Below are 12,500 nucleotides of genomic sequence, written 5' to 3'. Positions count from 1 at the left end.
GCAAACGGTTTGTTTGGTGTGCACTGGCCGGGAATCGAACCCGGGCCTCCCGCGTGGCAGGCGAGAATTCTACCACTGAACCACCAGTGCTTACGTGAAATGGCCCTTCCTATATATAGCCCTAGTGAATATACCCCGACAATATAATGGACAAAACTGGGAGACTGTAGTTTCTGTCATTGCAGAGCACGATAATGTGAATCTGGTTTTGGCTTAAGTGTCCAAACAGAGCTCTTAGACCTGACAGAAAAAGTTTGTATCGTAATGAAGAAATACTGAGCCAAGTACAACGGTTCATGGAAAGTGCTTAAGGTATAGGGATGATATCGTTGACGTCACCTATTGCTATTAAGCCTGATTGGCTGTCGAAACAAAAGGATCTTTTGTTCCTGTGGTAAGCACATCTGAATAACAAAAGCAATGTTTGTAAACTGATATCTTCCCCATTGTCACGACTGAATGTCCGTTTCGTTAAGTTCCTGTACATATTTGTTCAGAAATAGGAATTCAACTGATTTTAACAAACCAAGACCTGCTGAGGCCTTACTACAGAATAATACAGTAGGAACAGTAGTACAGTGTGGCCGAGAATCCAAACCGACTGACCAGCGTGAGAAACAAGATTTCTGCCATTAGACAACCAGTTGTAGCTTGAACGTCTTAAATAGCAGGGTAGACATTAAGGACCAGAAAACAACATTTAACCAGGACTGTTATTAAAAGGGGACAACTGGATTTGAACCGGTGACCTCTCGATCTGCAGTCGAATGCTCTACCACTGAGCTATGCCCCCGGTTGACGACGAAACACCGATTTCTGACGTTAGTCCAACCATCTTATCTCTGCTAAACTGAAATAAATGGATAAACTTTACGTTCTCGTTTGGCGATCGGAATTCATGATTTAAAAAGGCTAATAACGTAAAACTGATGTGAGATAAATCTTAAAATATCTCTCAAATTTTCCAATGATATATCTTGTTAGAACGGTTTTCAAATGATTGTCGTAAAAGCAAATCCAAAGTAATTACTTTGGCCAATCAAAAAGGACGCAGACAATCCAGTAAACCAATCAAAACTGGAAGTAATTACACGTAGCCGACACAAAGCGCGGGAATATGTGCACGCGCGAGCCATGTGTGGTTTTGGTTTCACTTCTGATTGGTTAAAAAAGTGGCGGGAGAACTTTGAACCAATCACTGAGTAAAGTAATGCAAAATTCGCTAATTACTTTTGACACTTAATTAAAAACCGCTCTAAGACCAAACACTCTCTAATTTAGTCTTACAAACAAACGGAAAGGTCGTCCGTAGGAAGAAAAAAATAACAGACACATAATTGTTGACGGAAATGAAACTAGTTACAAGCGCAGGATTTTTCTGAAATCTTTATATTCAACAATTTACAAGAACTCTTTCAAGGGAAAAAAAAAAAAAAAAAAAAAAAACACGGAGGAGTTCCAGCGGGCATACGTGCCGTTGTTGCAATCTTTTGAGACCAGAAACATAAAGAAGCGATTTTGAATCTCAAATTTTTTGTCGTCCAAAAACCACAGATGCTTTTGAAGAATGTGAGAATCATTTGAAAATTTTTATCTTAGGTCAGGTTTAAGCTTTTACGCGATTACAAATCGCTTCAGTTTAGTGAGTAAAAGAACTGGATAATATCTGACCCCCTTTCGCTTAAGACAGTAATTTTACAGTAAAAGAAAAACACGAACAAGAAAGAGACACGATTGATATCTGGAAGGGGAACTTTACCGCTTTGGAAATTGAAGGCCAGGAGAGGTAAGGTTGGAGGGAATTGAATGGGAACGAACAAGAATTTATATGCACTGGCCGGGAATCGAACCCGGGCCTCCCGCGTGGCAGGCGAGAATTATACCACTGAACCACCAGTGTTTGCGTGAAATAAAGGGTAACCCGTTAAGACAACGGACAAAACTGGCTGACGGTAGTTTCTGTCATTGCAGAGCTCGATAAGTGTCCTAACGGAGCTGTTAGAGCTGACAGAAAATATCTTTATCGTAATGAAGGAATACTGAGTCAAGTACAAAGGATCCTGGAAAGTGCTTAAGGTATAGGGAAGATATCGTTGACGTCACCAATTGTCATAAATGTGCCAAGCAAAGCCTGATTGGCTGTCGAAACAAAAGGTTTTTTTTTCCTTTGGTTAGCACATCTGAATAACAAAAGCAATGTTTGTAAACAGATATCTTCCCCATTGTCACGACTGAATGTCCGTTTCGTTAAGTTCCTGTACATATTTGTTCAGAAATGGAAATTCAACTGATTTTAACAAACCAAGACCTGGTGAGGCCTTACTACAGAATAATACAGTAGGAACAGTAGTATACGGTGCGGCCGAGAATCCAAACCGACTGACCAGCGTGAGAGACAAGATATCTGCCATTAGACAACCAGTTGTAGCTCGACGAGAAAACAACATTCAACCAAGACTGTTTAAGCTTGGGTTTAAGCTTTTACGCGATTACAAATCGCTTCAGTTTAGTGAGTAAAAGAACTGGATATTATCTGATCCCCTTTCGCTTAACACAGTAATTTTACAGTAAAAGAAAAACACGAACAAGAAAGAGACACGATTGATATCTGGAAGGGGAACTTTACCGCTTTGGAAATTTAAGGCCAGGAGAGGTAAGGTTGGAGGGAATTGAATGGGAACGAACAAGAATTTATATGCACTGGCCGGGAATCGAACCCTGGTCTCCCGCGTGGCAGGCGAGAATGTACCACTGAACCACCAATGCTTGTGTGAAATAAAGTTGAACCCGTTAATACAATGGACAAAACTGGCTGACGGTAGTTTCTGTCATTGCAGAGCTCGATAAGAGCTGACAGAAAATGTTTTTATCGTAATGAAGGAATACTGAGCTAAGTACAAAGGATCCTGGAAAGTGTTTAAGGTATAGGGAAGATATCGTTGACGTCATCAATTGTCATTAATGTGCCAACCAAAGCCTGATTGGCTGTCGAAACAAAAGGATCTTTTGTTTCTGTGGTTAGCACATCTGAATAACAAAAGCAATGTTTGTAAACAGATATCTTCCCCATTGTCACGACTGAATGTCCGTTTCGTTAAATTCCTGTACATATTTGTTCAGAAATGGAAATTCAACTGATTTTAACAAGCCAAGACCTGGTGAGGCCTTACTACAGAATAATACAGTAGGAACAGAAATACGGTGTGGCCGAGAATCCAAACCGACTGATCAGCGTGAGAGACTAGATTTCTGCCATTAGACAACCAGTTGTAGCTTGAACGTCTTAAATAGCAGGGTAGACCTTATAGGACGAGAAAACAACATTCAACCAAGACTGTTATTAAAAGGGGACAACCGGATTTGAACCGGTGACCTCTCGATCTGCAGTCGAATGCTCTACCACTGAGCTATGCCCCCGGTTGACGACGAAACACCGATTTCTGACGTTAGTCCAACCATCTTATCTCTGCTAAACTGAAATAAATGGATAAACTTTACGTTCTCGTTTGGCGATCGGAATTCATGATTTAAAAAGGCTAATAACGTAAAACTGATGTGAGATAAATCTTAAAATATCTGTCCAATTTTCCAATGATATATCTTATTAGAGCGGTTTTTAAATGAGTGTCGTAAAAGCAAATCCAAAGTAATTACTTTGGCCAATCAAAAAGGACGGAGACAATTCAGTAAACCAAGAAAAACCCGAAGTAATTACACGTAGCCGACCCAAAGCGCGGGAATATGTGCACGCGCGAGTCATGTGTGGTCTTGGTTTCACTTCTGATTGGTTAAAAAAGTGGCGCAAGAACTTTGAACCAATCACTAAGTAAAGTAATGCAAAATTCGGTAATTACTTTCGACACTCAATTGAAAACCACTCTAAAACCAAACGCTCTCTAGATTAGTTGTACAAACAAACGGAAAGGTCGTCCGTAGGAAGAAAAAAATAACAGACACTTAAGTCTTGACGGGAATGAAACTAATTAGAAGCGCAGGATTTTTCTGAAATCTTTATATTCGACAATTTACAAGAACTCTTTCAAAGATAAAAAAACACGGAGTGGAGTTCCAGCGGGCATACGTGCCGTTGTTGCAATCATTTGAGACCAGAAACATAAAGAAGCGATTTTGAATTTCAAATTTTTTGTCGTCCAAAAACCACAGATGCTTTTGAAGAATGTGAGAATCATTTGAAAGTTTTCATCTTAGGTCAAGTTTAAGCTTTTACGCGATTACGAATCGCTTTAGTTTAGTGAGTAAAAGAACTGGATAATATCTGATCCCCTTTCGCTTAAGACAGTAATTTTACAGTAAAAGAAAAACACGAACAAGAAAGAGAAACGATTGATATCTGGAAGGGGAGCGTTACCTCTTTGGAAATTGAAGGACAGGAGAGGTAAGGTTGGAGGGAATTGAATGGGAAGGAACATGAATTTATATGCACTGGCCGGGAATCGAACCCGGGCCTCCCGCGTGGCAGGCGAGAATTCTACCACTGAACCACCAGTGCTTGCGTGAAATTAAGTCCAATCCGTTAATAGAATGAACAAAACGGTAGTTTCTTTCATTGCAGAGCTCGATAAGTGTTCTAACGGAGCTGTTAGAGCTGACAGAAAATGTTTTTATCGTAATGAAGGAATACTGAGCCAAGTACAAAGGATCCTGGAAAGTGCTTAAAGGGGCTAGGTCACGCTATTTTAGGCAATTTTGTTAAATTTTGTTAATTATAAGCTCTAAACGTCAAATTGGCAGAGCAAGAATCTTTCATTTGCAAAATCACGGCCACATAACAACTGAGAATGATTTTCCAGCTTTGTAAATTACTTTTTGATATAGACTGATAAAAATTTGAAAAAAGATGGGCCGACGTTTTTCAAATTTACCCAAATTCAATCCATTTCAATCGTCTCCAATTTTGTCCATCCATGTCCCTTCTTGGCTTCCCCGTGTTTTGTTAGAGTTATTCTATAGTTTTGAACAGTTTTTTTGATATTTTAGTTAATTCTATGACCATTCGATCAGTGCTGAAATTGCCTTAAATTGCGTGACCTAGCCCCTTTAAGGTATAGGGAAGATATTGTTGACGTCACCAATTGTTATTAATGTGCCAACCAAAGCCTGATTGGCTGTCGAAACAAAAGGATCTTTTGTTCCTGTGGTTAGCACATCTGAATAACAAAAGCAATGTTTGTAAACAGATATCTTCCCCATTGTCACGACTGAATGTCCGTTTCGTTAAGTTCCTGTACATATTTGTTAAGAAATGGAAATTCAACTGATTTTAACAAACCAAGACCTGCTGAGGCCTTACTACAGAATAATACAGTAGGAACAGTAGTACGGTGTGGCCGAGAGTCCAAACCGACTGACCAGCGTGAGAGACAAGATTTCTGTCATTAGAAAACCAGTTGTAGCTTGAACGTCTTAAATAGCAGGGTAGACCTTATAGGACGAGAAAACAACATTCAACCAAGACTGTTATTAAAAGGGGACAACCGGATTTGAACCGGTGACCTCTCGATCTGCAGTCGAATGCTCTACCTTTGAGCTATGCCCCCGGTTGACGACGAAACACCGATTTCTGACGTTAGTCCAACCATCTTATCTCTGCTAAAGTAAAATAAATGGATAACTTTACGTTCTCGTTTGGCGATCGGAATTCATGATTTAAAAAGGCTAATAACGTAAAACTGATGTGAGATAAATCTTAAAATATCTCTCAAATTTTCCAATGATATATCTTGTTAAAGCGGTTTTCAAATGAGTGTCGTAAAAGCAAATCCAAAGTAATTACTTTGGGCAATCAAAAAGGACGGAGGCAATCCAGTAAACCAATCAAAACTCGAAGTAATTACACGTAGCCGACACAAAGCGCGGGAATATGTGCACGCGCGAGCATTGTGTGGTTTTGGTTTCACTTCTGATTGGTTAAAAAAGTGGCGGGAGAACTTTGAACCAATCACTGAGTAAAGTAATGCAAAATTCGCTAATTACTTTCGACACTCAATTGGAAACCGCTCTAAAATCAAACGCTCTCTAATTTAGTTGTACAAACAAACGGAAAGGTCGTCCGTAGGGAGAAAAAAATAACAGAAACATAATTCTTGACGGGAATGAAACTAGTTACAAGCGCAGGATTTTTCTGAAATCTTTATATTCAACAATTTACAAGAACTCTTTCAAAGAAAAAAAAAAAAAACACGGCGTTTAGTTCCAGCGGGCATACGTACGTTGTTGCAATCTTTTGAGACCAGAAACATAAAGAAGCGATTTTGAATTTCAAATTTTTTGTCGTCCAAAAACCACAGATGCTTTTGAAGAATGTGAGAATCATTTGAAAGTTTTTATCTCAGGTCAGGTGTAAGCTTTTACGCGATTACAAATCGCTTCAGTTTAGTGAGTAAAATAATTGGATAATACCTGAACCCCTTTCGCTTAACACAGTACTTTTACAGTAAGAGAAAAACAAGAACAAGAAAGAGATACGATTGTGTGTTAGAAGGAGGATCGATATCTGGAAGGGGAACTTTACCGCTTTGGAAATTGAAGGTTAGGAGAGGTTGCATTTTGGAGGGAATCGAATGGGAACTGAAGAAGACGTTGGTGTGCACTGGCCGGGAACCGAACCCAGGCCTCCCGCGTGGCAGGCGAGAATTCTACCACTGAACCACCAGTGCTTGCGTGAAATCAGGCCAACCCGTTAATACGTTGGACAAAACTGGGTGACAGTGGTTTCTGTCATTGCAGAGCTCGATAATGTGAGCCTGGTTTTGGCTTAAGTGAACCGACAGAGCGAGCTGACAGAAAATGTTTTTATTGTAATGAACGAGTACTGGGACAAGCTGGGGAGTCTTGTCGAGTATCAGTCGTGTTTGGCTGTGTCTACGCCTTGAAAGATCACCAATTCTGTGGATTAGGCAAGACGTCAGCTATTTCGTGTGCGTTCCCTTAGTTTAGATAATATTCCCCCAACATCTGCAGTTCTCAAGTACACTGGGTCAAGTACACTTAACACTTCCAGAGCTTCCAATTCGCACTGAATGGGGATGGGAGCGGAATAGTCAATGCAAGCCTTTGTGGCCGACACATCCACAAGTCCAGCAAAGATGTTATGAGCTCATTTATTGTTTTTGCAAGGAAGCCTGTAAATAGTTGTGCAATTGCTCAAAAGTAAACCTTCACTGCACAGCCCTGTGCGCTTGTGGGCAGAGCCATGATTCTAGCGTCTCGCCAGGAACACATCATTCTCAAAGTATATGGGGTTTACAAACCAACAAAAAGATATTAAAGAGGGCATCTTTAGTTGAAAGTTATAGATAACTTGTGGAAACAAGTATTTAGTTTTTTATATTATCAATGTGCCAATTTTACCATTATTCTTATTATTACAATTCAAATCCATGGTGATATTATGCCTTAATTCTTTTTTGGTATTTTCTTGAAGTTTTGACACTCCGTTCAACAATTTTTTTTATTGCAACCAGGCGTCAGTATTCATTTCTCAAAACCAGCTTATTCCGGTTATAGCTCATCTCAGCCATTACTTAATTTTGGATGGATAGAATTCCTATAAGCGTTTTTTGGCCTGTCAGCACATTCAGTTTTTGTGCTTACGGGCTAGCCCGTAATGCACAACGTCATCGAGGTTGTCTGTCTGAGTGAGTGAGCGAGCGAGCGAGCGAGCGAGCGAGTGAGTGAGTGAGTGAGTGAGTGAGTGAGTGAGTGAGTGAGTGAGTGAGTGAGTGAGTGAGTGAGTGAGTGAGTGAGTGAGCGAGTGAGTGAGTGAGTGTAAGATCGAGTGCATGAATCACTAAACTAACGATGTCTTTATTTAATTTTAACAATTGATGTCCATTTTACAGTTATTCTGTTTGCGGCCTACTTGTTGCCTTATCCTTTCTTAATTTTTCTTATGAAAAGAGAAACATTAGAGAATTTACGGCAAGATTTCGACAAGAAGAAGCTTATAGGTTGGTTAGTAAAGAGGATGATAGAGGAGTGTTTTAAGAACAATAGACCATATTCGTATTCTCAGTATTGGACTGGAACTAGGTAGGCAACGGAGGCTAATGCGAGGAAATCTTTTCAAATGCAAATACTTTTTTAATATATTCCCCCGCGTTAGCCTCCATTGCGAGCTAGTTCCAGTCCAATACTGAGAATACGAATATGGTCTATTTTTCCTAGTGCCGGACGTGCAACTCAATTCTTGCCGTCACTTTCTGAAGGTCCGCGGTCTTGCTGCTCAGTTTTCTGTTATTTGCTTATTTGATGATTATGCGGATAGAGCGAGTTTCAATCGAGGGTCCTAAAACCAAAACCAAGGTAATTACTGTAGCAATCAGAAAGAACAGAGACAATCCAGTAAACCAATCAAAATTCAAAGTAATTGGACGTAACCGATACAAAGCGCGGGAAAATGTGCACGCGCGAGTCACGGATGGTTTTGGTTTCATTTCTGATTGATTGAAAAAGTGACGCGAGAACTTTGAACCAATCACTGAGTGAAGTAATGCAAAAACAATGCAATTCGCTAATTACTGTCGACACTCAATTGAAAACCGCTCTAACTGGGTAATCAATTTTTCCCCTTTAGGAGCCCACAACTAGGAGCTTAGAACTCTTATACTCGGTCTATGCAACGGCATTTTTACAGATCAAGCTATTTTCAAACCAGTTGTTAATATGATTTGGCTTGCACGAGTTACCATTTTCAGTCCCATGGGTAATAATTTCTCACGACGGAATTAGGTGGAAGGGTTTGGTTTCGCGGGAAAATCAATCTAAATTCGGTCTTTAAAAAAAAAAAACTGTCCACAAATACAATAATTTTGTACGCTCCTAGTGAATGGGCTTCTTAACTTGAGGTTTGAGTATTCCACGTTTACTTGTAGAAATGAAATGATTGAAAGAAATGAATGAATTAATGAAGGAATGTTCAAATGAAGCTATGATCCTCGCAGTTATGAACGCAATTTTTGCAATTGCGTAAAGAAGCCTAAAAAGTTCAGGCTTTTTCAACGGGGTTTGAATCCGTGACCTCGCGATACCGGTGCGACGCTCTAACCAACTGAGCTATGAAAATTGCGTTCATAACTGCGAGGATCATAGCTTCATTTGATTTCATATCTGCAGTTCATACATGATCCATTTCATATATCATTCATCGTTGATTCATTCCTCACGGGAACATTGGAATCTACGAATGACCAGCTCCCAACGTCAGTGGCTTCATAGCTCAGTTGCTTAGAGCGTCGCACCGGTATCGCGAGGTCATGGGTTCAAACCCCGTTGAAGTCCTGATAAGTCCTTATAAAGCAATTTATACTCCTGGGCCTGGTTGTTTGAAAACGGATTAACCCAGGATTAGCGTAAATTTTGTTTCATCGTTTCAACTTTCGGTGAAAGATTTTTTTACTTACTTTTGTTTTTCAAGATTGACTTCTTCTAATGTACAATTTTGCCTAATATCAGCGTTGAACAGCATTTGGGATTAGCGTTAATCGTTTTTTGAACAATCGGGCCCTGGTTTTACACTAAGGCCCCTTCCACGCTAGTGCGTTTTCAAAAACTACAATCCGCATTAAAACGATTGAAAACGGAGGTGCACGAAAACGCCTTTGAAAGTGGAAACTTTTGAAAAGGGATTTCTATCTTTCTAGTGTAGACGGCGAAAACGGGGGTTTCCGAATTCGCTTGACGTCATATTCTTTTTGTATGCCTCACTTCCCCGTACGCCAAGACGTAAACAAGACCTGGTAACAAAAACTCATCTTTAGATCTCCGTTTTCATTCTCTAGTGTGGAGGGCCGAATACGATGTGAAAACGCTAGTGTGAACGCAGATCTTTTTATTCGGAGGTTTTCAAAAATGTTGACAGGGCCTAAGTCGATATTACTTGTTTACTTGTTTTGTTTCCTTTACAGATATCGACGAATGCAAAGACCCCCACATCTGCGGTCCAAACGAAAAATGCATGAACCATCCTGCAACGTATGAATGTCATTGTATCGAAGGATTTGAATATAAGGATCAAGATAAGCTAACCTGCACTGGTAACAACTGAAGACACTAACATACTTTAGTTTAAGCTGAAAATTCGCAATCGACCATATTTTCTCTCTCTACTTTTGAAGCAAATTAACTCCAAGTTCGTGAAAATTTCTGGTGTGTGACAAGTTAAATTTGCTTAAATCATCTACCATTATTTTCTCTTAACCTTGCGTTTAAGTTTCTTGCCCGCTTTCACGTTTTCAATTTGATGTCATGAAGAACGGTGCGCCTGCTTGGTACCCCTGATTTTACATCAGCAGCCCGCAGGCTCGTGAGAGAATATCATTGATAAACATGCCGCGCTGTGGTGACTCATTGGTCTACTTTTATCGAAACTAATTTCTGTTGTATCATCATTGTGTCTTAGATATTGACGAATGTTTTATCAACACATATAAATGTGATTCCTACTCCTACTGTGTAAACAGCTTTGGGTCGTATATCTGCAAGTGTAAAGAAGGATATAAAAAGAATTCCCAGGAATACTGTGAAGGTGACCAGAATATGTATTTATTTCATTTTGAATCAGGAGATCACTCTCATTTTCAGGGTCTCTGCTTTTACTTTCCCACTGCCTCCGTTGTGGGAAACGAAAGATCCTGGGAAAAATGCTAAACTTTGACAACTAGTAACGGAAATTTGTCCTGGTATTCTCGGACAGAGTAGATTCATTGTAGGTCCCGAATCGAATAATTTTATCGGACGCTTATCAAATTCACTTAGTTCCAATAGTGATGGTCTTGTCTTTGTTTGTGGCCGGTATATCAGGGTTAAGCGAATCCGTAATTATAGATATGAGACCTTTGGTTAAAGTTCGAGTATGGTCACAATATTTTTCGAAGAGCCCTCGTTATCTTTGTCCAGAGTAAAGGTAACGAGTCCTCTGGCCTGGGAACGACATTTTATGGTCACGAGTTTCAGACGTAGCTCTTGGTTTGGATATCTTATTTTTTTAGTACGCGACTTAGAGCCCTTAATTATCTTTGGTAAGCCTAGGAGCTTTGAGCGCGAAAAAAGTTTCTATTCGTGTTTGTTTCCATACTACAATCTTATGATCAATAAAATTAGCTCACTGAAGCTCTTGATGAAGATAAATTATACTATATACGTGTGCATCACGATATAGTGAAAGGAACATCAACTTTTATATATCCCTACAAGTTATTACACGTTTTATAGGAAAATTTAGGACAAATTGAAAAGGCTTTGGCCCCCTGAAAGAACTAAGAAGCTAATCCTACTTACAAAAAAGACACACAAGATGAAAGCAGGCATGCATATTACACATAGAACAAAATATAACGTAAAGGAGGCAGAAAACATTATTGCCAGTATCCTTTATGGTGTCGTCTTTATGTTTCTTTTTAATTCAACAGCCTAACGCTGGAAGATTTGACGATACGTTCCATTGATAGAATTCCAAACTCTGGGTCCCTCAAATCGAGTGTCCCAATTTTCCGTAATAGGGCCATTGAAACTTCACTGAAGTTCGAGGTTTCGAAAATTAATTTGCTGAAGAGTGTTATGAAGGTTGCCCAGAGAATTCAGAATGTAGGAGTGGAAAATGCCACTGTTTGCCTGGTTACACTTTTGGACCTTACAAGGAATGTTACGAAGGTAAGCCCATGTCATGCTCTTGTGGAATAAAAAACCGAACCGACAGTCAAAGAACCCAATACTCATTCATGCATTACATTTCCCCCGTTTTCTTGTCATTAATTTGTCAACACAGCAAACAACCAAACTGATATTTCTTTCACGTGTTTTAATTTGTTTTAAACAGAGGACATGTTTGATGCAAAACTTTATGCCGCGGGATCACCAAGATCTGTTGACCTTCCCAGCATTCTTCTCGTGGTTGGACTGCTTAGTTCCAACATTCGTTTAGATTCTTAACTGAAGTCAGATTGTTCTTGTGGCGACAAGTGTTTTTCAAATGACATGTGAAGACTTAGGAGAAGGGTAATAGGTCAGTGACAGAATGGTATTCTTGTAGTCCGTAAATGTGGCTTTTTGTCAAAATAGAAATATAAGATTGCGTTATTGAACTCATGTCTTGACCAAATAAACATTTTTTCATTTTCTCAAGTAACACTTTTGCTAACTGTATGTTTCAAATACCCTTTGGACAGAACACGAATGATTGAACTCTGAGAAATCGAGTGTGTTTTTGTTGTTTGTGTCATTTGGAAGGGATAAAGTAACCGAAGCATCTGACCCGCCCTGAATCCTACATCCTTGAATCTAATTGGCTAATAGACAGTGCTCATAACCGGTCCAGCTTTTTCCCAGCTTTTTTCGTGGTCCGTCCTCGTGGGGAAAAGCCGAGTACCCTTGAAGTTCTCAAGGCCAGAGGCCAAAACCCAAGGAGCCATCCTAGGAGTCCCTGCGTAGATATAAAGATGATTTGGTGTACATAAAGATACCTTGTACACCTACATAGTTTT

At 39.7% G+C, this 12,500-nt stretch overlaps 7 non-coding genes across 7 annotated transcripts; all 7 read right to left on the bottom strand.

The window, feature by feature from the left end:
* Positions 1-19: 19 nt before the first annotated feature.
* Trnag-gcc (transfer RNA glycine (anticodon GCC)) lies at positions 20-90 on the bottom strand. Its single transcript has one exon. It is a non-coding gene; the product is annotated as a tRNA-Gly (tRNA).
* A 631-nt stretch (positions 91-721) lies between these two features.
* Positions 722-793, bottom strand: Trnac-gca (transfer RNA cysteine (anticodon GCA)). The gene has a single exon. It is a non-coding gene; the product is annotated as a tRNA-Cys (tRNA).
* A 1,036-nt stretch (positions 794-1,829) lies between these two features.
* On the bottom strand, positions 1,830-1,900 carry Trnag-gcc (transfer RNA glycine (anticodon GCC)). Its single transcript has one exon. It is a non-coding gene; the product is annotated as a tRNA-Gly (tRNA).
* A 1,445-nt stretch (positions 1,901-3,345) lies between these two features.
* Trnac-gca (transfer RNA cysteine (anticodon GCA)) lies at positions 3,346-3,417 on the bottom strand. The gene has a single exon. It is a non-coding gene; the product is annotated as a tRNA-Cys (tRNA).
* A 1,022-nt stretch (positions 3,418-4,439) lies between these two features.
* Positions 4,440-4,510, bottom strand: Trnag-gcc (transfer RNA glycine (anticodon GCC)). Its single transcript has one exon. It is a non-coding gene; the product is annotated as a tRNA-Gly (tRNA).
* A 976-nt stretch (positions 4,511-5,486) lies between these two features.
* On the bottom strand, positions 5,487-5,558 carry Trnac-gca (transfer RNA cysteine (anticodon GCA)). Its single transcript has one exon. It is a non-coding gene; the product is annotated as a tRNA-Cys (tRNA).
* A 1,048-nt stretch (positions 5,559-6,606) lies between these two features.
* On the bottom strand, positions 6,607-6,677 carry Trnag-gcc (transfer RNA glycine (anticodon GCC)). The gene has a single exon. It is a non-coding gene; the product is annotated as a tRNA-Gly (tRNA).
* Positions 6,678-12,500: the final 5,823 nt, after the last annotated feature.

This window comes from Montipora foliosa, chromosome 3 (assembly GCF_036669935.1).
Source record: "Montipora foliosa isolate CH-2021 chromosome 3, ASM3666993v2, whole genome shotgun sequence".
Lineage (NCBI taxonomy): Eukaryota > Metazoa > Cnidaria > Anthozoa > Scleractinia > Acroporidae > Montipora > Montipora foliosa.
Note: the sequence above shows the minus strand (reverse complement) of the source record. Positions and strands in the feature narration are given on the sequence as shown.